This window comes from Bufo bufo, chromosome 9, assembly GCF_905171765.1.
Source record: "Bufo bufo chromosome 9, aBufBuf1.1, whole genome shotgun sequence".
NCBI classification, from domain to species: Eukaryota; Metazoa; Chordata; class Amphibia; order Anura; family Bufonidae; genus Bufo; species Bufo bufo.
The window spans coordinates 41,275,372-41,302,846 of NC_053397.1; the positions used below are offsets into that span (position 1 = coordinate 41,275,372).

General features: G+C 44.3%; 1 protein-coding gene across 1 annotated transcript in view; it reads right to left on the reverse strand.

Annotated features, from left to right (window-relative positions):
• Positions 1-27,475, reverse strand: part of ERC2 (ELKS/RAB6-interacting/CAST family member 2) — a 944,454-nt gene that overhangs the window by 101,319 nt on the left and 815,660 nt on the right. The window lies entirely within an intron of this gene.

The window sequence follows — 27,475 nt, forward strand, 5'->3', positions numbered from 1 at the left end:
CAGCTCTCCACAGTACATTCACAATCTTTCTAAGGCAAAATATGGAATAGCAACCTGCAATATGGTAGACTCTGAGCCTCTCTATGTAACACACCTAGTTGATCAGTTAGGATCTCAACTGCGGAAGCAATGGACATCCACTATTATCCCACCGCCCTTGTTTTTGGCTGTGGGATTCGCGGTTACTCAGTATGTACCCCAGGCGTCTCTCTCAGTCTTGGGCGGAGAGTTTGGGGTAACAAAATCATTTACCGCTATCCATCTAATTAGTTACTGCTGTAAAGGAAGGTCCCCCAGTATACAGGAGTCACAAGTTAGTATAAGCTTGTGCACAGTTCAGAGTAGTATCTAGTATGCGCTAGGTTCAGAGTTAGAATATAGCATGCCCTCAGTTTAGTATATAGTATGCAGTAGGTTCAGAGTTAGTATAGCATGTCCTCAGTTTAGTATATAATATGCAGTAGGTTCAGAGTTAGTATAGCATGTCCTCAGTTTAGTATATAATATGCAGCAGGTTCAGAGTTAGTATAGCATGTCCTCAGTTTAGTATATAATATGCAGCAGGTTCAGAGTTAGTATAGCATGTCCTCAGTTTAGCATATAATATGCAGCAGGTTCAGAGTTAGTATAGCATGTCCTCAGTTTAGTATATAATATGCAGCAGGTTCAGAGTTAGTATAGCATGTCCTGAGTTCAGAGTTGGTTTGGGAATATCGCTTCACACCAGCAGAAACCACCCCACTCTGAGTTCCAGGACCATAATCAGAGCAGGTAACAGGCATATACTTGCGGTTAGTTGGTCCTGGCTAGGAAGCCAGCAGTGGGGAAGCCAGTGGCAAGAAGGTAGGCAGTCCTTCACAATGTTGTTAGGGATCCAGGTCTGGATATGTGGACAGAGTCCTCAGATGCAATGGAGCTAGCAGGGTGCGCACTCCATTAGTGGAACACCCTGCTTAGCACCTGTCTTCTATTTAAGGCCTGGAGGTAAGTGGGCGGAGTCACAGGATGGCCCAGCGGCCACTGCGTTCCACGCTGGAGCGCAAGCCAGCGTAACAACACAGGCGGTCGCTGCGTTCCACGCTGGAACGCAAGCCAGCGTATCATCGCAGACGGCCGGTGCGTTCCACGCTGGAGCGCAAGCCAGCGTATCGTCACAGGGAGCCGCTGCGATCCAGGCTGTACTGTTACAGTACCCCCCCCCTTAAGGGACCCCTCCGGGGTACCCCACTAGGAGAGGGTCGGTTGGGAAATCTTCTAAGGAACAATCTTTGGAGTCTGGGAGCATGAACGTTTTGCACATCTTCCCAAGAGTCATCCTGGGGACCATACCCCTTCCATCTAACGAGATACTGGATCTTCCCCCGTCTTCTTCTGGAATCAATGAGCTGCTCAACTTCAAATTCTTCTTCTCCTTGGACCTCTATCGGCGGCAAGGGTCGAGGATCATTTGATGGGAACGGCCTAGGTCTAAACGGCTTCAGTAGTGACAAGTGGAATGTGGGATGTACCTGTAATCGAGGAGGGTGAGTCTCACCGTGTTGGGGTTAATTATCCTTTCTATCGGAAAAGGACCCAGGAATTGTCTTCCCAATTTCTTGGAAGGTACCCCCAACCGAAGGTTTCTTGTTGATAACCAAACCGAGTCTCCGACCTGGTAGGGAGGATTTTCTCTCCTACGACGGTCGTAGTAAAACTTCTGTCTTTCCTTTGCCCGTTGAAGGTTGTCTTTTAGCGTCTTAAGGGTAGTTTGCAAAGTGGTCAGATAATCGTCTGTGGCTGGAACGTTTGTGGGAAGGCTGGTTTGAGGAAGAGACCTAGGGTGAAATCCGTAATTAGCAAAGAATGGAGTATGTAATGTGGAGGAATTCGTAGAATTATTATAGGCGAATTCAGCGAGAGGAAGTAGGCCCTCCCAGTCATCCTGGAGAAATGAGCAGTGACATCTGAGAAACTGTTCCAGACACTGATTCACCCTTTCAGTTTGCCCATTAATTTGGGGGTGATAGGCGGTATACATTCTGTGGTCGATTTGAAGTCTGGAACAAAGTGCTCTCCAGAATTTGGATACGAATTGCGAACCCCTGTCTGATATGACCTGGCTAGGAATTCCATGTAACTTAATAATATTATACAGGAATACCACGGCCGTTTCCTTGGAGTAGGGTAACTTCTTGAGGGGCACGAAGTGTGCCATCTAGTCAGCAAATCCACTACCACCATGATGGTGTTGTTTCCTCTGGAAAGGGGAAGTTCAACTATGAAATCCATCGAGACCCATTCCCAGAGTCTGTTGGCGATGGGAAGACTCATTAGGAGACCATAGGGTCGGTTCCTGTCAGTTTTACATGAGGCACAGGTCTCGCACGTGGAAACGTATTCCTCAATTTGTTTGGTCATCTTTGGCCACCAGAAGTTCCTGCGTATCAGGGTAGTGGTTTTAGCAACGCCGGGATGTCCCGCGAGGGGTAAATCATGGCAAAGTTTGATCACCTGATTGGTGAGGGAGGGTGGTATATACAGTTGGCTGTCCTTGTAAAGGAGACCCTGTATATACCACCCTCCCTCACCAATCAGGTGATCAAACTTTGCCATGATTTACCCCTCGCGGGACATCCCGGCATTGCTAAAACCACAACCCTGATACGCAGGAACTTCTGGTGGCCAAAGATGACCAAACAAATTGAGGAATACGTTTCCACGTGCGAGACCTGTGCCTCATGTAAAACTGACAGGAACCGACCCTATGGTCTCCTAATGAGTCTTCCATCGCCAACAGACCCTGGGAATGGGTCTCGATAGATTTCATAGTTGAACTTCCCCTTTCCAGAGGAAACAACACCATCATGGTGGTAGTGGATTTGCTGACTAGATGGCACACTTCGTGCCCCTCAAGAAGTTACCCTCCTCCAAGGAAACGGCCGTGGTATTCCTGTCTAATATTATTAAGTTACATGGAATTCCTAGCCAGGTCATATCAGACAGGGGTTCGCAATTCGTATCCAAATTCTGGAGAGCACTTTGTTTCTCACGAAGAACATCCCTGCTGCTGCCGGGGAGGTTGAAGGCTGACTAAAACCTTTTCGTAAATTCTCTTCTAGGTACTGTTTGAGGTGAACAAGTTCTGGTTGTGCCAATGGATAAATTCTACCCGTGGGTATCTCACTACCCGGCAGCAAGTCTATGGGGCAATCGTAAGATCTATGGGGCGGAAGAGATTCCGCCTTCTTTGCGCTGAATACCTCAGCAAAGTCTGCGTATTGGCTGGGAACCTGGTTCACTCCCACGTGCATGAGAGATTTGAGAGGAAAGCAGGTCTCCATACAATAAGGTGACGTAAACTGAACTCTCCCCTGTTTCCATAGGAGGGTTGGCTGGTGTATTTGCAACCATGGCAACCCAAGAATCACGGGAAACAATGGAGAGTGTATGATATCAAGGGATAAGAATTCTGTGTGGTTATTTTCACATGTCACCATGAGGGGTTGAGTCTGACTGTGGATAGGACTAGAAGTGGTACCGTCAATGAAACTCACGGATATCGGAACGTTTTTTCTCATGTGGGGAATTTTATTTCGCTCAACCAGATGCATGTCGATAAAATTCCCCGAAGCTCCCGTGTCCACCATGGCTTCAACGATAATCCGGTTTTGGTCCCACTGTAAGGTGAGAGACGTGTATATGTAACCACCAGTACTATTTTTTGTACTGCCTAAGGTACAAAACATGCCGCTCTTACCTTCGCACTTCTTACGTATCACGGGGCATCCGTCAACGGTATGGTCAGCAGACGCACAGTATAAACAGAGGTTGAGGTTACGTCTCCTGTCTTTCTCTCTCTCGGTCAGAGGTCCTCGGATCGCCCCAATCTCCATCATCTCTACAGCAGGACCCTGGCTGGACGGTCTTGGGTTGGGCGTGAAGCCTGAGACTCTCTCGGCTCTGCGTTCCCTCAGCCGTCTGTCAATGGTGGTGGCCTTCTGCATCAAGGCATTAAGTGTAAGTGTAATTCTCCTCGGGCTAATTCGTCCTTCAGGGCCTCGGAAAGACCTAGGCGGAACTGATTCCTAAGAGTGAGATCATTCCATTCAGTCTCCCGGGCCCAGAGAGTGTATTCCGCAATAAAGTCCTCTACAGGTCGTCTCCCTTGTTTAAGGCTGCGTATAGCGGTCTCAGCGGTCAACTGTTTACTATGGTCCTCGTAGAGAAGGCCCATTTTTTCAAGGAACAGAGGGAAGGAATCCAGGACTGGGTCTTCTTTTTCTAAATAAGTATTGGCCCATGCTCTGGGCTCCCCCCTGAGGTAAGAGATCATGGTAAGTACTTTTGTTCTGTCAGTTGGGTAAGTCCGGGGCTGCAGCTCAAACATTAGTTTGCACGCGTTCAGGAAATCCCTGAACTGCCTTCGGTCACCTGAGAATAACTCAGGTGGGCTGACCTTGGGTTCTGGTCCATCACGGGGGTGTCCCGGCCCCTGCGTGACAAGTTGCCGTAGTGTCTGGTTTTCTAGCTGGAGATGTTGTACAGTCACATTAAGGGGCTCCACCCTCTTAGTGAGGGTGACGAGGTGACCTGCAACCTCCGCTGGATCCATGCGGGTTCCACTAATATGTAACGCACCTAGTTGATCAGTTAGGATCTCAACTGCGGAAGCAATGGACATCCACTATTATCCCACCGCCCTTGTTTTTGGCTGTGGGATTCGCGGTTACTCAGTATGTACCCCAGGCGTCTCTCTCAGTCTTGGGCGGAGAGTTTGGGGTAACAAAATCATTTACCGCTATCCATCTAATTAGTTACTGCTGTAAAGGAAGGTCCCCCAGTATACAGGAGTCACAAGTTAGTATAAGCTTGTGCACAGTTCAGAGTAGTATCTAGTATGCGCTAGGTTCAGAGTTAAAATATAGCATGCCCTCAGTTTAGTATATAGTATGCAGTAGGTTCAGAGTTAGTATAGCATGTCCTCAGTTTAGTATATAATATGCAGCAGGTTCAGAGTTAGTATAGCATGTCCTCAGTTTAGTATATAATATGCAGTAGGTTTAGAGTGAGTATAGCATGTCCTCAGTTTAGTATATAATATGCAGCAGGTTCAGAGTTAGTATAGCATGTCCTCAGTTTAGTATATAATATGCAGCAGGTTCAGAGTTAGTATAGCATGTCCTGAGTTCAGAGTTGGTTTGGGAATATCGCCTCACACCAGCAGGAACCACCCCACTCTGAGTTCCAGGACCATAATCAGAGCAGGTAACAGGCATATACTTGCGGTTAGTTGGTCCTGGCTAGGAAGCCAGCAGTGGGGAAGCCAGTGGCAAGAAGGTAGGCAGTCCTTCACAATGTTGTTAGGGATCCAGGTCTGGATATGTGGACAGAGTCCTCAGATGCAATGGAGCTAGCAGGGTGCGCACTCCATTAGTGGAACGCCCTGCTTAGCACCTGTCTTCTATTTAAGGCCTGGAGGTAAGTGGGCGGAGTCACAGGATGGCCCAGCGGCCACTGCGTTCCACGCTGGAGCGCAAGCCAGCGTAATAACACAGGCGGTCGCTGCGTTCCACGCTGGAACACAAGCCAGCGTATCATCGCAGACGGCCGGTGCGTTCCACGCTGGAGCGCAAGCCAGCGTATCGTCACAGGGAAACGCTGCGATCCAGGCTGTACTGTTACACTCTATTAACTCCAAGCAATTTTATAAGTTAACATAAAGGTTGCACAATCATTCATGATATGTACAATTGTGCAGTTCACACAATGGGGTGCAGACCCTCCAACGGGTATCTATTGTAAAAGCATGGTGGGCACCGAAGCAATATACCCTTTACACTAGCAGAAAGGCCTGTTGCCATGAACGAGCGATTGCACTTACCGTCTGTCCTTTGCACCCTCAACAATCTGTATATTATGTTCTTCTTTCTCTCTCAGAGGATGGTAACTTTTCCTCAGCATGCAAGGATAGAGGCTCTTTGGAGTAGGCCTCACACTGCACAGGCAACATGCAGCTCCTCACTTTCTGTCTGCTAGATTTACACTTCCTCAGAGGGGACAGGTCCAACCTTCCTGGTTCTGAGTAGGGCACAATAAACTAGGTAGTGCTACCATGGTAAGCTCTTGGAATAACTATAAAGCACAGAAAACTTATTAATCCAGATAGCAAATATTAACCCTTTGCAGTTGTCCTCTGGGGCACTGCTCAAATATCAAATGGTCATGAAATAGTGGCTGAATTATAGCTATATATCCAAATATCAGAGGCATAGGTATATTTATGGGTAATTTTATAAAAGAAACTCGGCTACTTTCACACTGGCGTTTTGGCTTTCCGTTTGTGAGATCCGTTTCAGGGCTCTCACAGGCGGTCCAAAACGGATCAGTTTTGCCCTAATGCATTCTGAATGCATCAATATGCCTCCATTCCGTCTTCATTTTGCTCTGGAGGCGGACACCAAAATGTAGCTTACAGCGTTTTGGTGTCCGCCTGACGATGCGGAGGCAATCCGTTCTGACACACAATGTAAGTCAATGGGGATGGATCCGTTTTCACTGACACAATAGAAAACGGATCCGCCCTCCATTGACTTTCAATGGTGTTCAAGATGGATCCGTTTTGGCAATGTTAAAGATAATACAAACGGATCCGTTCTGAACGGATGCAGGCGGTTGTATTATCTGTGCGGATCCGTCTGTGCAGATCCATGACGGATCCGAACCAAATGCGAGTGTGAAAGTAGCCTTAGACAAATACTACATATGGATTCCATCTATGTGGGTGGAAATACCCTTTACATTTGCTTTCCAGTCCTTTATAACAGATGGATCCATGCCCCTTACCAGGTTTATGTTCGTGCATGCCGATGACGCTCTCAATTTACAAAAATTATATGTTTTCCAGTCACATAGTAGAACAAAAATACTAAAAGTACGGCTATAGCCCCTGTTGTGAGTACACAGAATACTAACCATCCCTACCACTAAGGGTACTTTCACACTTGCAGCAGATGATTCCGGCAGGCATCTGGACGCAAACGGATGCATTTGTGAGACGGATCCGGATGCGGATCCGTATCACAAATGCATTGCAATACCGGATCCGTCTTTCCGGTTTTCATCCGGAAAAACGGATCCAGTATTAATTTTTTTCACAGATTTAATGGTGTGCGCATGCGCGGACGGAAAGAACAGATCCGTTTTGCCGGAACACTTAGGCCGGCATTAATGCATTTCAATGGCATTCCGGCAAGTGTTCAGGATTTTTGGCTGGAGAGAAAACTGCAGCATGCTGCGGTATTTTCTCTGGCCAAAAAACGTAAGAGGGACTGAACTGATGCATCCTGAACGGATTGCTCTCCATTCAGAATGCATGGGGATAAAACTGATCAGTTCTTTTCCGGTATTGAGCCCCTAGGACGGAACTCAATACCGGAAAACAAAAACGCGAGTGTGAAAGTAAACCACTAAACCACTCAGTGGGGCTCAGAATAAGGCATTGAGGGCAACGAGCCTGACACATACTTTCCTCAATTATACCCGGACTATACTGTTACATCAACCGCTGCCTCCCTGTAATTCCCACAATCAGGCTGTTTGCTGAAACATGTAGCTATGTGGATTTCTTGGGGCTGTTTAGGCATTGGCAGTTCAATCTAGATGCCTATCCATTCATGAGGAATTAATGTTTAGGATTATGTACAAGACCAACCAATCAACCAGATAAAATCAGTGAAAACATCACCCCGGCTGCGTCTCTGTAGAATAAAGCCCCAGTGTTTCCATAGTGTCTCCACCAAGTTATCATAACAAAAGAAACCATTTATTTTCATGACAAGTGAAAGTACAAATTTATATTGATTTTTTTTTTTTATGAACGTAGACGAACATCCAGATGATCGCGCGGTTCACTGGTTATGTAGTAGCTATGGCTCAGACACAGTTCAGTTACTGATGATCATATGGCTCTAAAACTGACCTTATAGCTGGCATTTGTGGCCAGTGTCAGACTGGGGCCCTATGGACCCACCAGAGGACATGAGGGGCCCACCTCCATCTATGCAGAACATGTACATTCTCTTTTATTTGCATTCATTATTAGTTATCATTGTGCACACAAGACCTTTGGGCCCATTTTTGTTTCTGAACCTGCACCCACTGGAGAATCCACAGGTATTCTGGTCTGTCTGCCATATGACTCTTTATGATCTGAAGACAACATCTGATAATTGTGGTGGCGTCAGTCCTCCTTCGACCTCACTCAGTGATGACACTATTCCTTATATACAGTACAGACCAAAAGTTTGGACACACCTTCTCATTCAAAGAGTTTTCTTTATTTTCATGACTATGAAAATTGTAGATTCACACTGAAGGCATCAGAACTATGAATTAACACATGTGGAATTATATACATAACAAACAAGTGTGAAACAACTGAAAATATGTCATATTCTAGGTTCTTCAAAGTAGCCACCTTTTGCTTTGATTACTGCTTTGCACACTCTTGGCATTCTCTTGATGAGCTTCAAGAGGTAGTCACCTGAAATAGTTTTCACTTCCCAGGTGTGCCCTGTCAGGTTTAATAAGTGGGATTTCTTGCCTTATAAATGGGGTTGGGACCATCAGTTGCGTTGAGGAGAAGTCAGGTGGATACACAGCTGATAGTCCTACTGAATAGACTGTTAGAATTTGTATTATGGCAAGAAAAAAGCAGCTAAGTAAAGAAAAACTAGTGGCCATCATTACTTTAAGAAATGAAGGTCAGTCAGTCAGCTGAAAAATTGGGAAAACTTTGAAAGTAAGGGCTATTTGACCATGAAGGAGAGTGATGGGGTACTGCGCCAGATGACCTGGCCTCCACAGTCACCGGACCTGAATCCAATCAAGATGGTTTGGGGTGAGCTGGACCGCAGAGTGTAGGCAAAAGGGCCAACAAGTGCTAAGCATCTCTGGGAACTCCTTCAAGACTGTTGGAAGACCATTTCAGGGAACTACCTCTTGAAGCTCATCAAGAGAATGCCAAGAGTGTGCAAAGCAGTAATCAAAGCAAAAGGTGGCTACTTTGAAGAACCTAGAATATGACATATTTTCAGTTGTTTCACACTTGTTTGTTATGTATATAATTCCACATGTGTTAATTCATAGTTTTGATGCCTTCATAGTCATGAAAATAAAGAAAACTCTTTGAATGAGAAGGTGTGTCCAAACTTTTGGTCTGTACTGTACATGCTCATAAACTGATGGCTATTAAAGGATGACTTAAAATGGCAGAAGGGCAGAATTAAAAATGTGGCTAATTTCTACTGGAAATAGCACCACATCTTTCTATAGCTTGGCATTGCAGCTCTGTACTAGTGCAATACTACCATATGCAACCGGTTGTCAGGAGTGGTCATGTTTCTGGAAGAAAGGGGCCATGTCTCTCTAATCCTGTACTACCCCTTTATTATCTGCCAAGAACTTGAACTGACGACCAACACTGAGGAGGGCAGTAAATACACCTAGTACCATAGAGACATTTGATTTAAGAAAAACTAATGGTCCCTTTACACAGGACGGCGATCTAGCAGATCGTCGGGAAGGAAGTGTTCCTTCTCGACAATCTGCTGATCACTAGCGGAGGAGACCGGGGCATTTACATGCACCAAGCTCTTCCAGAGCTAATGCCATCGCTCTTCCTCATACCGTTTTGTTGTTTCCCGGCAGCAGACCGTGTTTAGACAGCACCATCTGCCACCAGGAAACGATGATTTGTTTGTTCTGCACAAAAGATACAATTACCCGATGAATGTGCGTTTTGCTCGTTTATTGGGTAATCGACAGTGCTTTTACACTGCCAGATCATCACTAACAGGCATTACTAGTAACGCTGGTTAGCATTAGCAATGATCCGTTCACTTGTCGGCTCATGTAAAGGGCCCTTAACTGAACCATTACAGGAGCTCAGCTTTATACTATTAAAGGGGTTTCATGAGATTTTGACACTGATGACCTGTCCTCAGGATAGGTCATCAGTATCTGAGCGCCGCAGTCTTCTCAACGCTCACCATGCACAGCACCGTACATTGCACATTGTATAGCGACATTAAAGTGAATGGGGCTGAGCGCGATACCAAGCACAGCCACTATGCAATGTGCAGTGCGGTGCTTGGAAAGCTGCGAGAAGGCCATGGCCCTCACAAAAGCACCGGTGCCTCCTCAAACAGCTGATCGGCAGGGGTCCCGGGTTTCGGAACCCCACAGATCAGATACTAATGACCTATCCATAGGATAGGTCATCAGTATTACAATCTCGGAAAACCCCTTTAACGATATACTATATCTGTCAACAATGTTGTTGAATGTTTCCAACGCTCCTGAGCCAAAAAGTGAAATGATGGCTAAATATATCTTTATTGAGGTCACACCTTTGTTTTCTGAGATAGAGCTCTAAATCCCTTGCATAGCCATAGAGTTCATAGAAAATTTTGTCTGGCTGTCATCAACATAAACTAAGGATCAATGATGTTTATCTAACTCATTAAAGGGGCTGTCCATGATCAGAAAAACATGGATGTTTTCTTCCAGAGTACCACACCTGTCCTGTGTGTGATATTGCAGCTTTGCCCCATTCATTTCAGTGAAACTGGGAGGCAACACCAGACACAACCCATGGACAGGTTAGCTGCTGATATTGAAAGAAAGCAGCCATGATTCTCAGATCCCAGACAACCCCTTTAATAAAACAGTACATACTAATCTGCTAAGATCTCCCTAATGGTTGCATGTATCCACAATTTAATAATTTCATTCCACAGAGGGGATTTAGGGCTCTGTATCAGGTCAACAAAACTCTGACCCATTATGAAGATATATATTAGGAAATTAATTTACACATCAGTAAAAAAAAAAAATTCTCAGAAAACCCCTTTAAGGGAAGGAAAATAAAAGACATTATCCTCTCATCTGCAACACATTAGGATATTTGCTCTTCAGCTTTTGTTCCATTGTCAGGGTATTACTAGTTCATTTCAACGTTAAGACTCCGTGCATAATTTTAAAATTGTTTCACAAGATGTGCTCAAGTGAAATCTCCTTGTCACCGTGAAAGGTCTTTGTGGGATAATAAAGACATCAAGTACATCTGTAGAGAGGAGAAAATATCTACAACTGCATTCTGCAGCTCAGTGGAAAATATTTAAAACTGTCATTTCTCTTCCTTCCGGGAGGATCGTCAAGTGACATATTAAGCAGAAAAACATACTTTAATTTGCATGGTGTAAAAAGCAAACCTCTTGTCTCAATAGTCTTTTGTACTTTAGTGACTGCACATAGTTATGCACCATCCAGCAGTGCATTAGTTATCCTCTCTCCTGACATGTCTGTCTTAGTAACTACTTGCATTCCCCATGTAATAACCATTCTGGAGTATCTATTATTTTGATTCTATGTTGTGCCATTCCATTATTATTCCTTCTAGAAGATATGAATGAATTGCTAGCAGTTTGCAATAAAGGGTTTTACCAGTTGGGGGTATGTCCCTGCACAGTCTGACACTGGCAGCACTGACTGGATAGTATAAGAATTGTGCAGGGACTTTTGTTACTTACTTTTCACTAGTTTGGAGGCATTTCTCATTTTCTTCTTCATTTGTGTCCAAAGTAAAAAACAAAAACATAAAAACTACACTCTAGACTCTCCAAACAGACATGTGACCTGACAGCTTACCAGTAGCTCTAAAGCGGGCATAAAGATTAGATTAATTTTGGCTGACGCCATCGATTTTGGCTTGACTGCCCCACCATGTGATGTATATTGGGGTTTCTTGATTCTCCCCCATGGCAGATCTCAGGGGAAATAAGGATTATGCTGTTGGATTTTGACGTTCCGATCCTTTTGTTCTCAGAGAGATAGGTCATCAGCAGAGGATCATGTGAACGCCTACAATGCACTATTCTCTAGTAAAAGGATTCTAGCTGCATTTTGACATTTGTGTTCTGTCTAAAAAGAGAATAAAATACTAAAAAGCAATAGAAGATAGTTAGAGCAAAGTATTTCCCAAAGAGATATGTTAAAAGTAAAGGGGTACTCCCCACTTTATCGCAGATTCCCTACATTTATGGCACATGCATGGAATATTGGGCAGACAGGTGAAGATACTGGAGTTGGGAACTTCAGCTATCCTGCGTTCATAGCATATCCTGTGGATACTCTAATAAACGTGTAAGAAAGGAATGGTCCTTGAAAGGAACACTCCTGGTAAAACTAATGAATGAGTAATGCCTAAGGGGCGGGATATAACCTAGCTATACCAGAAAAATCTGATGGATTGGGAACCAGGGGCGGACTGGCCATAGACCCTACAGGGAAATTTCCTGGTGGGCCAATGACCAGAGGGCCACCTAAACCCTCCTCTTGGCCAAAAGCCAGGTACATAAAGATCTGATACTCTCAGCATTAATTCATTTAGGCAGTATTTTGTGCTGCACTCTGGTATCTGGGGCCACTTTTAGTTTTCCCAGTCCGCCCAGTCTGCATTCAGATTGGAGAGGCAGTCGGGCTTGCTTCATTTTCTGTAACTCTCATTGACTTGAAGGAAGAGAACTGCACATGTTTGCCACACAAAGGTTGAGCAGTGAGGGTCGGAGAGGACACACATCAAGAAAAACCATATAAAAAGGTAACAATGTTATTTCAGTACCACACAAAGTTCCATAATTATTTTCCATTTTAGCAAATATGAAAAGAAGCATTGTGGGTAAGGCTGGTGGTATTTTTTATTTTTATTTCTAAATACACCCAGTGTATGGTCTAGAAATACAGAATTTAAAGGCACAATCCAATTCTCAAGTAACCTATACAGTATCTCCAGTCCATAAATCAAGAAGATGTTAATTGATAACACATGCTCCATTAACCCCATTTACAAAGGGACTAGAAAAATATCAGTCACAATGTTTTTCTTCAAAGAGACTCATTTTAATAAATAGCTCACTTGTATGAAGGGCCCAATTGCGGCAATTTCCTGTGATGTTTTTGAATCATTTTATTTTACGCCATACTATGAATCTTGCAGAACCCTTAGGTCGTGGGACTCAAAAATTAATGATTCGATTATTGTTATTTCCTCAGGGCTTGTAGGGGAAAAAATATGCAAAGTAAAAAATTGGCCAGTGATTCATTTCCAATCCCAATTTCCAAATAACATCTGCAAAATTCACAGCGGTGGTCTAGTGCCGGGGCTATTCCCTAATCAGGTTTCATTACCTTCATGATGGCTAAAGAGATTGGGTCATTTAGATTGGGCTGGTAAGAAGCTGGGACAATCTTCTTCAGAACTTTTCTGGACATAGAGAGTACCTTAAAGCAGGCAGAAGCTGACAATTTCTGTTGTGGTGGTTGTAGATAGAGATGGCCTTTGCGGGTTCGCGATTCACTGAACATGCAAACATATGGCGATGTTCTTTTGCATTGCGCCGAACTTTGACCCATGACAAATCTATCAGGTGGGACAGGACAGCCAATTGAGACGTTTCAGCACATGGACACACCCCCACCCTATCACAGAACCCCTGGCAGCCATTTTATATTCTGTGTTTTGCCAGTGTAGGGAGAAGTTGCTTTGTGGAGCAGGGACAGGCTGTTAGGGACACCCAACGCTAGCTAATAGGGCCACAAAAGACCTTTTAAGGACAGGTATAGATGTGTTATCGATAGGTGTGATATACTGAGGGGTGTGATATACCTATAATATACTTTCTAACATAGAAAGTATATTATAGTGCATTTGTATTGTGCAGTAGTTGTGTGTGGTTCTGTTGAGATACCACAGCTATACAAAGGGACAAACGCTATTTGATCAACTAATTGCAATGGGTGTGATATACCTGTTGCCCAAAAAAATTATAATATTGAGGGGTATGATATACCTATAATATAGAAAGTATATAGTGCATTTGTATTGTGCAGCAGTTGTGTGCGGTTTGCACATGCAACTATTTGCAATGGGTGTGAAATACCTGTTGCCCCCCAAAAAACTGATTGAGGGGTGTGATATACCTGCTTCCACAAAATATTGATTGAGGGGATTGATATACCTGCTTCCACCAAATACTGATTAAGGGGTTTGATATACCTGCTTCCACCAAATACTGATTGAGGCCTGCGAGATACCTGCTTCCACAAAATACAGATTAAGGGGTTTGATATACCTGCTTCCACAAAATATGGATTGAGGCCTGCGATATACCTGCTTACACAAAATAATGAGTAAGGGGTTTGATATCCCTGTTTTAACCAAATATTGATTGAGGCCTGCGATTCACCTGCTTTCACAAACTACTGATTAAGAGGATTGATATACCTGCTTCCACAAAATACTGATTGAGGCCTGCAAGATACCTGCTTCCATAAAATACTGATTAAGGGGTTGGATTTACCTGCTTCCACAAAATATTGATTGAGGCCTGCAATATACCTGCTTCCACAAAATAATTATTAAGGGGTTTGATATCCCTGTTTTCACAAAATATTGATTGAAGCCTGCGATATACCTGCTTTCACAAACTACTGATTAAGGGGATTGATATACCTGATTCCAACAGATATTGATTAAGGCCTGAGATATACCTGCGTCCACAAAAAACTTATTAAGGGGTTTGATATACCTGCTTCCACCAAATATTGATTGAGGCCTGCGAGATACCTGCTTCCACAAAATACTGATTAAAGGGTTTGATATCCCCGTTTCCACCAAATATTGATTGAGGCCTGCGATATACCTGGTTCCACAAAATATTGATTAAGGGGATTGATATACCTGGTTCCACCAAATATTGATTGAGGCCTTCGAGATACATGCTTCCACAAAATACTGATAAAGGGGTTTGATATACCTGCTTCCACAAAATATTGATTGAGGCCTGCGATATACCTGCTTCAACAAAATACTGATTAAGGATATTGATATACCTGCTTCCACAAAATACTGATTGAGGGCTGCCATATACCTGCTTCCACAAAGTACTGATTAAGGGGATTGATATACCTGTTTCCACTAAATATTGATTGAGGCCTGCAAGATACCTGCTTCCACAAAATACTGATTAAGGGGTTTGATATACCTGCTTCCACAAAACATTAATTGAGGCCTATGATATACCTGCTTCCACAAAAAACTGATTAAAGGGATTTATATACCTGCTTCCACAAAATACTGATTAAAGGGATTGATATACCTGCTTCCACAAAATACTGATTGAGGGCTGCGATATACCTGCTTCCACAAAATACTGATTAAGGGGATTGATATACCTGCTTCTACAAAATACTGATTAAGGGCTGCGATATACCTGCTTCCACAGAATACTGATTAAGGGGTTTGATATACCTGTTTCCACCATATATTGATTGAGGCCTGCGATATACCTGCTTCCACAAATACTGCTCTTCTCTAGGGACTTAGGCACAGGGTCATTTGAAAATGACAGGCAGAGGAAGATGCAAAATAATTGTGGAGCCCCAGTTATGGGTCTTCAACACAGTGAAAGCCAGATATCCCTTAAAGGAAGGAAAACAGAGCAAAGGGGTGTCCCCATTACAGAGATCACCAAATCCACCATATTAAGTGGCCCTATGTCAAGATCCCGCTCTTTTACAAGCTTTAAGAATGTGACGGGGAAGACCTAAGCCAGTTATCTATCCACAGACAGCTATTTCGGGGTGTTCCTTTGAGGGATATCTGGCTTTCACTGTGTTGAAGACCCATAACTGGGGCTCCACAATTATTTTGCATATTACTGTTTCCCAGGGAGCTTTGCATTTTGGATTGCTGTGTCGAGACTCTTAAATGAGGCCCCACAGTGTTTTCTGTAGCTGGTCTCCCTAAGATCAACAAAAAGACTTTTCAAGTCCAAGAAATTACACCCCTATAAGAAGCGCCAAAACCCAAAGTACATATGAGAGAAATAATTGGTTATATGAACATTAGACGTTCACCCTAATTAGGGTGACTAAAAGGTAAAGGGGTGAGTAGATGATAAACACACCACTAAAGCGTACCTATAATTAATAGGTGGAAATAGTCACATAAAATAGCCGTATAACGGTATATTAAAATAGCCAAGGATAATAATTATTAACTCACTTCAAGGGGGGTGGCCAGCTGGATAAACTCAAGACACCAGTGTGGACCATAAACCCCCCAGCCAGGAGCGCCCGTAGAGTCTTCAAAACTGATGGTTGCCCAATAGAATGGAAAGAAGGGAACTTCACCTCAGTGTTGTTGTTGAAGGCTTTGGCTTCTTTATTAGTGCATAAAAGGCTCAACGCGTTTTGGGGTGTGCAAACCCCTTCATCAGGAGCAGGTACAGATAAAAAGATGCCTGTTATTACCTGTTGTTCTCCATCCACTGGCGACTCTAGTTATATCTTATCTCTTTGGTATTCTCCATTAGATTGGATTAACCCTAGCATTTTTTTCTTTCTCTCTCCCTAAGATCAGGCAGAGGAAGAGGCAGGCCATTCCTCAGGGGTGGTAGGGGTCGGGCAGGTGCACCAGGACAGAGCCTAAGTGGAAAGTTAGAGAAGGCGTGTGCGATTACGTCAAAGGACGCACCAGAGTTGGTTGAGTGGCCCATTCAGCCTTCCGCTTCTGCGCCCTCCTCACTCTCTGCTGTGTGCACCCACAAAGACACCACCACCATAGCCCCTCCACTCGAGTCAGAGGAATTATTTTCCCATCCATTCCCAGACCTTAATGATGCGCAGCCATTCTTAACATCGGATGAGGAAGAGGAGGTAGCAACAGCTGCCACCCAGCGGTCTGACGACAGTACCCAGATCAGCCCAAGGAGGGAGGTCTCAAATGTCAGTGGTGGTGAAGGTGACGATGATGACGTGTCGATGGATGTCACGTGGGTGCCTACAAGAGAGGAAGAGGAGGGGAGTTCAGAGGGAGAGACGGAGCAACAGAGAGGGAGGAGAAGGTGGAGAAGCAGGCAGATTTCGTAGGGCACAGGAGGCAAAAAGCAGACTGCAAATGTATCTGGCTAGCAGTGTGGGCTTTTTTTTAACGTGTCAGCTGCTGACAAAAATGTTGCCATCTGCAGCCTGTCCTGTCAACGCATAAGTCGCAGTAAGCCCAACACTCACCTAGGGACGACCGCCTTAAGAAGGCACCTGGCCTCCCATCACAAGCCCAGTGGGAGCAATGCCGTCAGAACCCACAAAGCCACACTCCTGGCGGTCTTCTCCTTCTCCTCTCTCCTCCCATTTGTCCTCCACCTTCCAACGTGCCATAGTCGAGTTCATCTGGCAGAAGGCAGGCTTCCGTGGCCCAAATGTTAGAGCGTAAAAAGTTGATGACGCCGCATAACCCTCTTGCCCAACGGCTGACCGCTGGCTTGTTGGAACTGCCCACCAACTACTGCAATGGAAGGTCCCCGGAAGGAAATTTTTCTCCCAGAAGGGTATCCCAGAGCTATATGGCCACGTTCCGCAGCAAGTGAATATATCTCTGGCACACAGTGTCGGTGCCAAGATACATCTGACCACAGACAGTGGTCTAGCAAACACCGGGCAGGGAAGGTACATAACTTTTACTGCCCACTGGGTGAACCTTCTGACGGCCGTCAAGCATGTAACCTGTGGTTCTCATGTGGATTTGGTGTTACCGCCACAGATTGCATGCAGACCTGCCTCTTCTTCTCCTCCTCGTACTCCATCCTCCGTCTCCTTCTCGGCTGACTCCTCCTTTTCTACTGCTACCGCCTCTTCCGCTGCACCCCCCAAGCTCCCCAGAACCTATTCGACGTGCCAGGTCAGATGTTGCCATGCTGTGCTGCGACTGTTGAGCCTGGAAGCCAAGAGCCACACCCGTCCTGCACTGCTTTCAGCTCTGCGGTTACAGGCCGAACAGTGGCTAACCCCGCTCAATTTGACAGTTGGTAAAGTGGTGTGCGACAACGATGCAAATCTGCTGAGCGCGCTGAAACAGGGCAAAATGACACACGTGCCATGCATGGCACACGTCCTGAACTTAGTCATGCAGCGATTCGTTGCCAAATACCCCAGGGTCCAGGACATATTTCGGCAGGCCAGGAAAATCTCTGGCCATTTTAGAAGATCTTACACGGCCATGGCTTGCCTTGCTGACTTTCAGCGGCGACACCACCTGCCCGTCAGACGTCTGATTTGTGACAGCCCGACGCGCTGGAACTCCACCTTGTATATGCTTGGTAGGCTGCTTCAGCAGCAACGTGCCGTTAAGGACTACCTGTATGAACTCTGCAGCAGGACAGGTTCTGGGGAGCTTGGTTTCTTTTCACCGCGCCAATGGCTACTCATGTGCGACGCATGCAGACTTCTGCGGCCATTTGATGAGTTTACCAAACTGGTCAGTCGCAGCCAGGGTGCCATCAGTGACATTGTACCTTACGCTTTCTTTCTGGAGCATGCATTGCGTCGTGTCATTGATCAAGCCGTCGAGGAGCAGGAGCAGGAAGATGAGAAAGTCACAATGCTGAATGAATTCCCAGGGGCGCTACTCCATCTGAGACAAGTCGGCAGGAATCTGAAGATGAGTCAGAGGAGGATGGTGGCTGGGGGAGGAGGAGGAGGAGCAAGAGCAAGAAGAGCCGGCTTTGAGGGGGACTTTAAACTTTTCGGGGATCCCTGGTGTTGTTCGTGGCTGGGGGGAGGAGACCAAGGATGACATTCTCCTGGGCGATGAGCAGGAGCCAGGGTGGTCCACCGCTTCCAATGTCGTGCAAACAGGGGCCTTCATGCTCCAGTGTTTGAAGAGGGACCCCTCTTCATAAAGGGCAAGGACCAGTACTGGGTGGCAAGAACCAGAGCATAAAGGGCAAGGACCAGTACTGGGTGGCAAAGTACTTAGACCCCCGGTACAAACACAAAATGGTGGACATGTTACCAGCATCACAGAGGGCTGGCAGAATGCAGCATTTCCAGGCCTTGCTGCGAGTAATGCTGCATTCTTGTGTTGCGGCTGCTGGCAGAGGAATTATCACCCACAGCGAAACAGGTGTGGGTACCAATCCTACCGCGCATGCAAGAAGATGGCGGTTTGAAGATCTGTTGGTCACTTCGGATATGAGATCATTCTTTTAGCCGGATCCACCCTCAGGGAACGAATAGACCGACAGGTGTCCGACTACATCGGGTTAACGGCCGATGTGGACCCTCTGAGAAGCTAGGAATCCCTGGACTACTGGGTGTGCAGGTTTGACCTGTGTCCAGAGCTGGCACAATTTGCCATGGAACTCTTGGCTTGCCCCTCGTCGAGTGTCCTGTCCGAAAGGACGTTCAGCGCAGCAGGGGGAGTTGTGACCGATAAGCGCACTCGTCTAGCTCACGACAGTGTGGACTACCTCAAAATGAATGAGGCATAGATCTCTGAGGAATTCAACACCTGTGACGACCATGTGTAATTGAATTTCCTCATGCCAGCCCACACATATCCGCCACGACCCAGAACAAAGAATGGTCCTTGTCTTATGTATATACAGCGGCATAAAAGACCTTTTCTGTCAGGTGAATGCCTAATTTTTGAGGCCTGTACTGGCCGACAGTAAAATTTGTATCCAGTGACTGTCTAATGTACCCCCGGCCACATCATCATAAGTTCTTTTCTGTCAGGTGAATGCCTAATTTTTGAGGCCTGTACTGGCCTACAGTAAAATGTGTATCCAGTGACCGCCTAATGTACCTCCAGCCACATCTTCACAAGTTCTTTTATGTCAGGTGAATGCCTAATTTTTGGGGCCTGTACTCCAGTGGCCTACAGTAAAAATTTTATCCAGTGACCGCCTAATGTACCTCCAGCCACATCATCACACGTTCTTTTCTGTCAGGTGAATGCCTAGTTTTTGGGGTCTGTACTGGCCGACAGTAAAATTTGTATCCAGTGACTACCTAATGTACCTCCAGCCACATCTTCACAAGTTCTTTTATGTCAGGTGAATGCCTAATTTTTGGGGTCTGTACTCCCATGGCCTAAAATAACATTTTTCTAGGCTCCAGCAGGGCACATTTTTGAGAGTTTCCCTTTAAGACGCATAAAAATGGCCCCTGATTAAAATACATATTTTTTGTGGAAATTTTTGCCAATGATCCCCCTCTGGTATGTCATTGTCCATGTTGTGGTACTATTTGTGCACTTCTAGTAAGTATTTGGTGGCTGCAAATATGACCTGAAGGTTTTTCAGGTTCGGCTGTCATTAAAGTCAATGGGGCCTGCCGTGAACGCGCGGTTCGCGAACATTTGATCATGAAAGTGCGTTTGCGAAACGTCCCAGCCGATGTTCGTCCATCACTAGTTGTAGATATAACATGTATGGGTTCAGTCAATTATGACCCTAAGGGGCTTGTGACTTGTGTGGTTGCATAGGGTTGTGGTTGTTTCACTGGTCACTGCTAAAATGGATGCCACCGCTCCCGATGGACTGGATACTTGGAGCTTTGAACTCCAATCCCACGTAGTGCCCACCCTAATGGCATGACAGCTGTATTAGATCCCCTTCCCGTAGTACAGATTGGACAGAGGCATTTAGGCCTTATTATTTGTTCACTGTATCATTGCATTACTTGGGCACTATGTGGCACATCATAAAGGAGGATATCAATACCAATACTCAGGGCACCATCCCACCTTAGGTAAACCAGGGTGAGATCTTGAAAGTCCAACATTCACCCTTCTTCTGCTTTTGAAGGAAAAAAGGATTAGGTATGTTGGTGTTAACATACCCAGGCGTGGTGTCTGACAGTGTCCATTTCCTTCTCCCTCTTGAAATAAACATGCACACTTATGGTTGGGGATTGGGATAGACAGCTACTGGTCAAACTCTCATAGACAGCTATCTAATGTCAGTGGTTAGCTTTAGGAACCTAACCAAGGACTAACTTGAGTTGTTCAACCGTTATCCATAATTGACATTTTGTACAAAAACTTTACATTGGGCCAAACATAAATTATACAGTACAATATTCATTTGTCCAACTATCATGATAAGCTATCAGATCTCTATGCTTTACATTGGTAATAATGCAAGTTCCTTGGAAGAGGAACCTTTAGGCCTCTTCAAGTGCAAGGGCCTGGAAGTCAATTACACCTTCTGTACCCCACTATGCAACTTCATATTGTTAGACATATGCCCAATGCTCAAATTAGGAGCGACAAGCACACTAAACTAAATACGCTGTAGTCCTTTTGTTCATTCTCTTCACTATGAGGTGACAAGAAACTTAAAAAGAAGGGTATTGGTTATCAAATGTCAAATGCAGTATAATATCCAGGTCTGCAATGCAGCTTTGTACTCGGTCTAATCTTAAGAAGCTATGATTGTGGTAAATGGTTTCCTTTCCGCCTGTGACAGTCAGGACAATACAACCCGACCATTTTTTCTCATGATTAATTCTAATGTTCCCCCACTGTTTATTTGTCAGACCTCACATATGAAGCATCTGGTTGAAGGGAAATGGGAGGTATATGGTGTAATGTATTACTTTACACTGTGGCATCCACTCAAACATCTTAGCACATTTCTCCAGTCTGTAATTGTTTTCCCGTCTAGATTCAATGGACCGTGAAAACGAGAGACCTGATCCAATGTGCACTGGCAGCCAGCAGCGATTTGTATCAAGACATTTGTGGACCTCTGTTGTCCTAGGACTTCCCCATCTACATTTTGCGGGTAAAAGAACACATTGAAACTATGTCAGAAAATTGCTGTCTCACCCTCGAGAGCAAAAACCTGCAATGGACTCTCTTAGTGCAACACATTCCAATCTACGGTAATCTATCCCGAACTGTAATGAGGGCAAATCTGCTAGACTAATTTGTCATCGTTTTATTAACTAGACAACATGGCCACAGTTTTTGTAAGACTTGTGCCAAATGTTTGCACAACTGAAACTTCAGATGATGACAGCAACAGATACGAGACTGACATTATTAAGACACGCAACCTGCCACGCAGGTGTCTCCCCAAAAATCTAAGGTTACTTGTTAGCAAAGTTCTGGCTAGTGAACAAGTGGAGAGATTGAATCTATGAAAACAGAACCATCTTATCGGAAGAGAATGATGAAATCCCAGATGTCTGCTGGACAGAAACAAATCTTTATAACTAATCTGCTATTTGACGGATGTATGGCAGCTGCTCTAAACATTAGTTCTCCTGTTTATGGACTTCTTCTGGTAGATGCTAAAGTTGTCTACTTCTATAGTGTCATCTGTTTATAGCTGTAGCATCATGAGAATCCCACCTAAAGATTAAATCAGTGGTGGACACAGAAAGTGATGGGCCCCAGTGCAGAGACAGTATGCGGGTGATTGCCTTCCAACTGCTATTTGATGAGACCAAGGTGCTAGTCATGGGTCACCTCCATTATAGTTTTTCCAGAAAGACCCAATCCACTGGTAAATGAGAGCCATGGACTGATGAGCATTCAATGTAACAGACAGAAAGGAAGGTCACTATTTCTCTTTGTCCACGTGGTCCGTATGCAGCTACAAGGAGCAGCCATAAGGCATGTGTGCTGCTGCACCATTCACTCACTGACCGAGGCAGATGAGAGCTATACTTGGCTGTCTCCATCAGTCAAACAGACAGTGAATAGAGTGGCAGTGAAAATGCATGACTGCCTCTCTATTCAAACTCTTTCTCACTGGGGTCGTACAGTGGGGAGAAATAAGGGGCCCAGGACCCTTCTTTTAGTGATCAGACATTTGCCTGTGGGAAACCCCTTTAACATCATTAGAATTTCATATAATCTAGTTGATTGCTAAATATGTATTCTTCAGGTAAAGTGGTTGTGTCGCGAAACATATTCTACAATTTTCAAACCTGGATCTGAAAACTTTTGTAATTGCATATAATAAAAAAAAATTGTATAACCAGTGATTCAGCCATTCAATAAAATGCATCTTTATAGCGCCACCTGCTGTTTCTTCTTTTCTTTATTTTTTTGTCCGTCTCACTGAGCTAGTCAAACGTGCTCAGTTTAAATCTTCAACTGCCACCGCCATATGTTCTGTTAGAAGCTGTGGTAGCTATAGGAAGAGAGCTGCAGCAGAAAGGACACTCCCCCTGAACTGCCAGGCTGAAGATAATCTAGCAGAGCATTGAAGCAGTGAATGTGGAGATCTATGAATCCATGTGAGGTACAGTGCTGGTTCTATTTTTTTTTTTTTACAAAGGTATTGTCATGTACTATATGATGTCTGGTTTTCATTTTTTACATCAATCATGGCATAAGCCCTTTAACAACTAAGGACTGTTTCACATTTGCGGTAACCAGATCCAGCAGGCTGTTCCGGACGGGAACAGCCTGCCGGATCCATGAATACCAGGTGCTACCATGTGCTGCCAAGATACCGCCTGGTCCCATTCACTATTATGGGGACCGGCGTAGATTCGGCCACTACCCGGCAAATACGATGAGAAGCGGCCAGATGGAAACTGTTACGCGCAGCGGTATTTGTCCAACCGCTCCTCAGCATATTGGCCGGGTTGCGGCTGGATCTCCGCTGGTCCCTATTATAGTGAATAGGGCTGCATGGTACCTCAGCAGAGCGCGGTAGCGTCTGGTATTCACGGGTCTGGCAGGCTGTTCCCAGCCTGAACAACCTGCCGACACAGCTTACCGCAAATGTGAAACAGGCAGCTACTTTTAGGACCTTGCTCCTAATTCTATGGTCTTCAGACTGGAAATCTCCCAACATTCATAGCAGACTCAATTTGAATTACAGCAAATGTACAGTAATATAATATAGGAAAAAGCCAGCGTTCCACCGCCTTACAGGAGGTCAGCTACGCTGCTATAAATGTGTCTATCAACAAGGTTGTCAACTGTTTCCAAAAGCAACCAGGTAAATTGCGACAACAGCCCTGGTTTGTAATGTAGGCTAATACGGCTCTGGGATATACTGTAATATGGAAAATAAAGGAAACCATTCAAAAAGTAACTCAACTTTTTATGTAGATTATATCTATACATAAACCATGACGTGTGGCTACAATGTGTACATATGCTCACTTTGTCAAAGACGTAAGAAGCATTGTGAAGTAGCATGTGGCTCATACAGAACAGCAGAATAGCAATGGTTATATAAAATCAACTGCTTAAAAAATGAATAAGCCCAATCCTCACCCCCACCTGCATGATCTATATGACTATGTACGCATCCTTATCTATGATACTAATATTTGAAAGAACACATTATATAATAGAATATGTCTAATTCAGTGAGTACTGGGTGTTTACCAAAAGTAAGCACGACTAGCTAATTATACTGTATGCATGGCACAGATTTGAGAAATAACATACATTTTTATGTAAATTAGGGGAAAATCAATGTTTCTAGAAAGCCAGGTGTACTCATAAAAGCACACCCACTTTTTTCCTATGGACTAATATTTATTAAATATGTTTGATATAGCACCTGGCTCCATGAAGGCTGTCGGCATGCAGTCAGATGTTCATAGAATTGTTTTTGGATGGATGAAGACAGCACATGAGGTCCCTACGGCTCACTCTGCCCTGAGCAGTCCATGTTCCTTCAAATGTTGCTTCCATATGACAAAGTATTATCTGTACCTCAGTAGTAGTGGTAGAATATGGTGCCATAGCTTTTACAGTGCAGTTTGTTGGATCTGTACAATATTAGTCTGTAATACAATTGTGCGCCTGAACCCTTAAAGGGGTTGTCCAATTAAATATAAGTATTTAAATACCGCTGCCCCCAAACCAGCAGGACCTATCGAGGGAAGTATATTTCCCAGCTTTCCAAGGCTCATTTCCAGTTCCATGGGTCTATAACAGTCTTCACTGCACTTCAGTCCCTGCATGTAAACTTCCAACAAGGATCGGGTCAAGGGGGCCACTGCAGCCAATGACTGGCCACAGCTATGACAAGTCCCCAAGTGGCACACGGTCCAGTAGTGACATTCTGCTGGGGAATACTGTTACTGCTGTGGCCAGTCATTGGATGCAGAAGCACACATGACTCTATCCATGCCAGAAGTTTTCATGTGGAAACTGAAATGCAATGAATACAGTGGTGGATCCATGGAGCGGAAAGCGAGCATCAGGGAGCAGGTAAGTATGTTTCCTCCAATGCGAGCTGTTGGCTGGGGTATTAAAAAACTTATATGACGTTGGGCAAGCCCTTTAATCTACTGGAAAACTCAGTCATATAATCAATCCTGCACAAAGACTATTTTGTGCCTTCCCTGTAGGGGAGCTGCAAAAAAGAAATAAGAATAAACATCTTGACTGAGGGACAAGGCTTTATTCAAGAGTAAATATGCAAAAAGAGAAGCAACTTCAAATACCACGAATCAAATAAAAAAGCAGGACCATAGCTCACATTGGCACTATCCCATTTCTCAGTAAATTTTTGTGAACCCCAATACCTTCACAATAGGTAGAGAATTGCAACGTTTACAAGTAAAGGAGGAGAGAATGGGTCAGAAGGGTCACAATGATTTTTCTCACAAGAGATGAGCAAGGGTGGACAACAACCCTTGCCCTCTTCTTTCTAGGAATGACAGTGTACTTCTAGGAAGAGGGCCAATGGTATTATTTTTTTCACATTAGTAGGCCCCTTAAAAGACTGAAACCAATTTATTAACACCATCTATTTGGCTCTAAACACCAAAAAGACAAGAACTGGCCAAAAATTTGCTTTTCATTGCAGGAAATACAACCGTGCCAAAACCATTGGGAGCTTCCTCTAGTGCAATGTGTAGATGATGTTTTTGGCGTTGAGTAGTCCGCATATACATGCGTGGGTGTGTTGTGTCTAAGGGTAGAATTGTTCACTGCTGAGTAATATGTCTCTATGTAATAATACTGTAAATGAACACAGGTTTAAAGGGCTCAACCAAAAGGCAACCAGCTCCCTGGGAATTCCTTCAAACCCACTTTGCAAGGAAACACCACTTGAGAATTCGGAAAGTAGTAACAGCCGCTGGAGTATTTGTTTGCAACTATAGTCCTCCATGTTCCCAGTCCATAATGCATCTTGAATGCCTCTTTAGCTGAAAAGCCATTTCTCCCACCCAACCCCATACAAATCTTGGTTCGGCCAAGTAAGCATTTGCTCTGAATGTACAGAGGGAAGTAAGCCGCTGCCAGACATCTCTGGTGGCTTACCTCATCTGATAAAAAAACAGACCGGACATGTAAAATTCAACATACTCAATCATTTTCCTCCCGACATCATGTCGTTGTACAGGTGGTAGGACATCACATACATTAAGTAGTCGCTTCCAGCAAAATCAGTGTGTTATGATTTTGCACTAATGTGTACAAGGGTCTTGGGGTGATGCTACATTTCTTTCACATTTGATGGTGTTCTTTCCCTTTCCACCAAAAGTTACCATTACTAGCATTTAAAAAGCTGTTCCTTTCAGTTAACAAGATCTTTTGGTGTAATTACTGTTAAAGTTCCTCAAATAGGCATCTATATTTAGAGGAAACCTTGCACCTTCTAGTTTATTTAGCCTCAACCATTAAATGTGAATTTGATGGACAAAAGGTCACATGTGCAGATAATATATACTGAACAGGTGAAAGATAAAAAGGCCTGTCCTTAAGGCTGCATTACACATTCGATAGCTGTTGGACGAATGATCAGCTATCTCTTTCGACTCCTTCCCGACTCTTCAGATACATAAACATTTGGTTCAGTCAAACATGTATGTGTATTCAATGAGGAGGAGAAAACCACTGCCAGATACCTCTGGCGGCAGATTTATCTCCCAAGAGAACAATTGTTCACTTCGCCCGATCCTTCTCTCCCTCCACATCATCTCTCAGGGGACAGTGGGGAACTCTCCACACACACTATACTCTCGGCTGAACCTGCTATTATCGGCGGGTTAAGCTGACAATTCCCTAATATGTGCAAGTGCCTTTAGGATGGATTATCAATGAACGATTGTTCTGGACCCCCACTGATTAGCAGAGTGCAGTATTTACAAGTTAATGAGTCTAAGCTACAATACCTGGCACAGCCACATTTATGATTGCACAACAATGTCTTTAAAAATAGTTAATGGGCTACAACACTTGCTGGGCGCTTCATTCTGCAGATCCCCTGGGCTTCCAAAGGTCAGGAACCTACGATTGCTCATTGGGTTGCCTATCCTAATATTTTCCTGGAAAACGCCTTAAATATTTACAGATTGTGGAAGCTAAAGTTCTAATATATAATGTAGTAAAAAAAAAAAACTGGCAGCGTTAAGAGACTTATTTGTACTATAAACAAGTCAACGATCCACACATCTTTCAAAATCAATCATGAACGGCTTCAAAAAGACAAGAAGACTCTACTCAGATCTTTGTATACTGTACATTATAAATATGTAGTACAAGTTGTCCTAAGACTGTTTGTGAACTCGAAGCTTTCTCTAAGAAAAGGTGAGGAAAAAGAAGACAACCACAGCCATAACATACTTAACTTTAGAGTAATCTATACATTGTAGACCA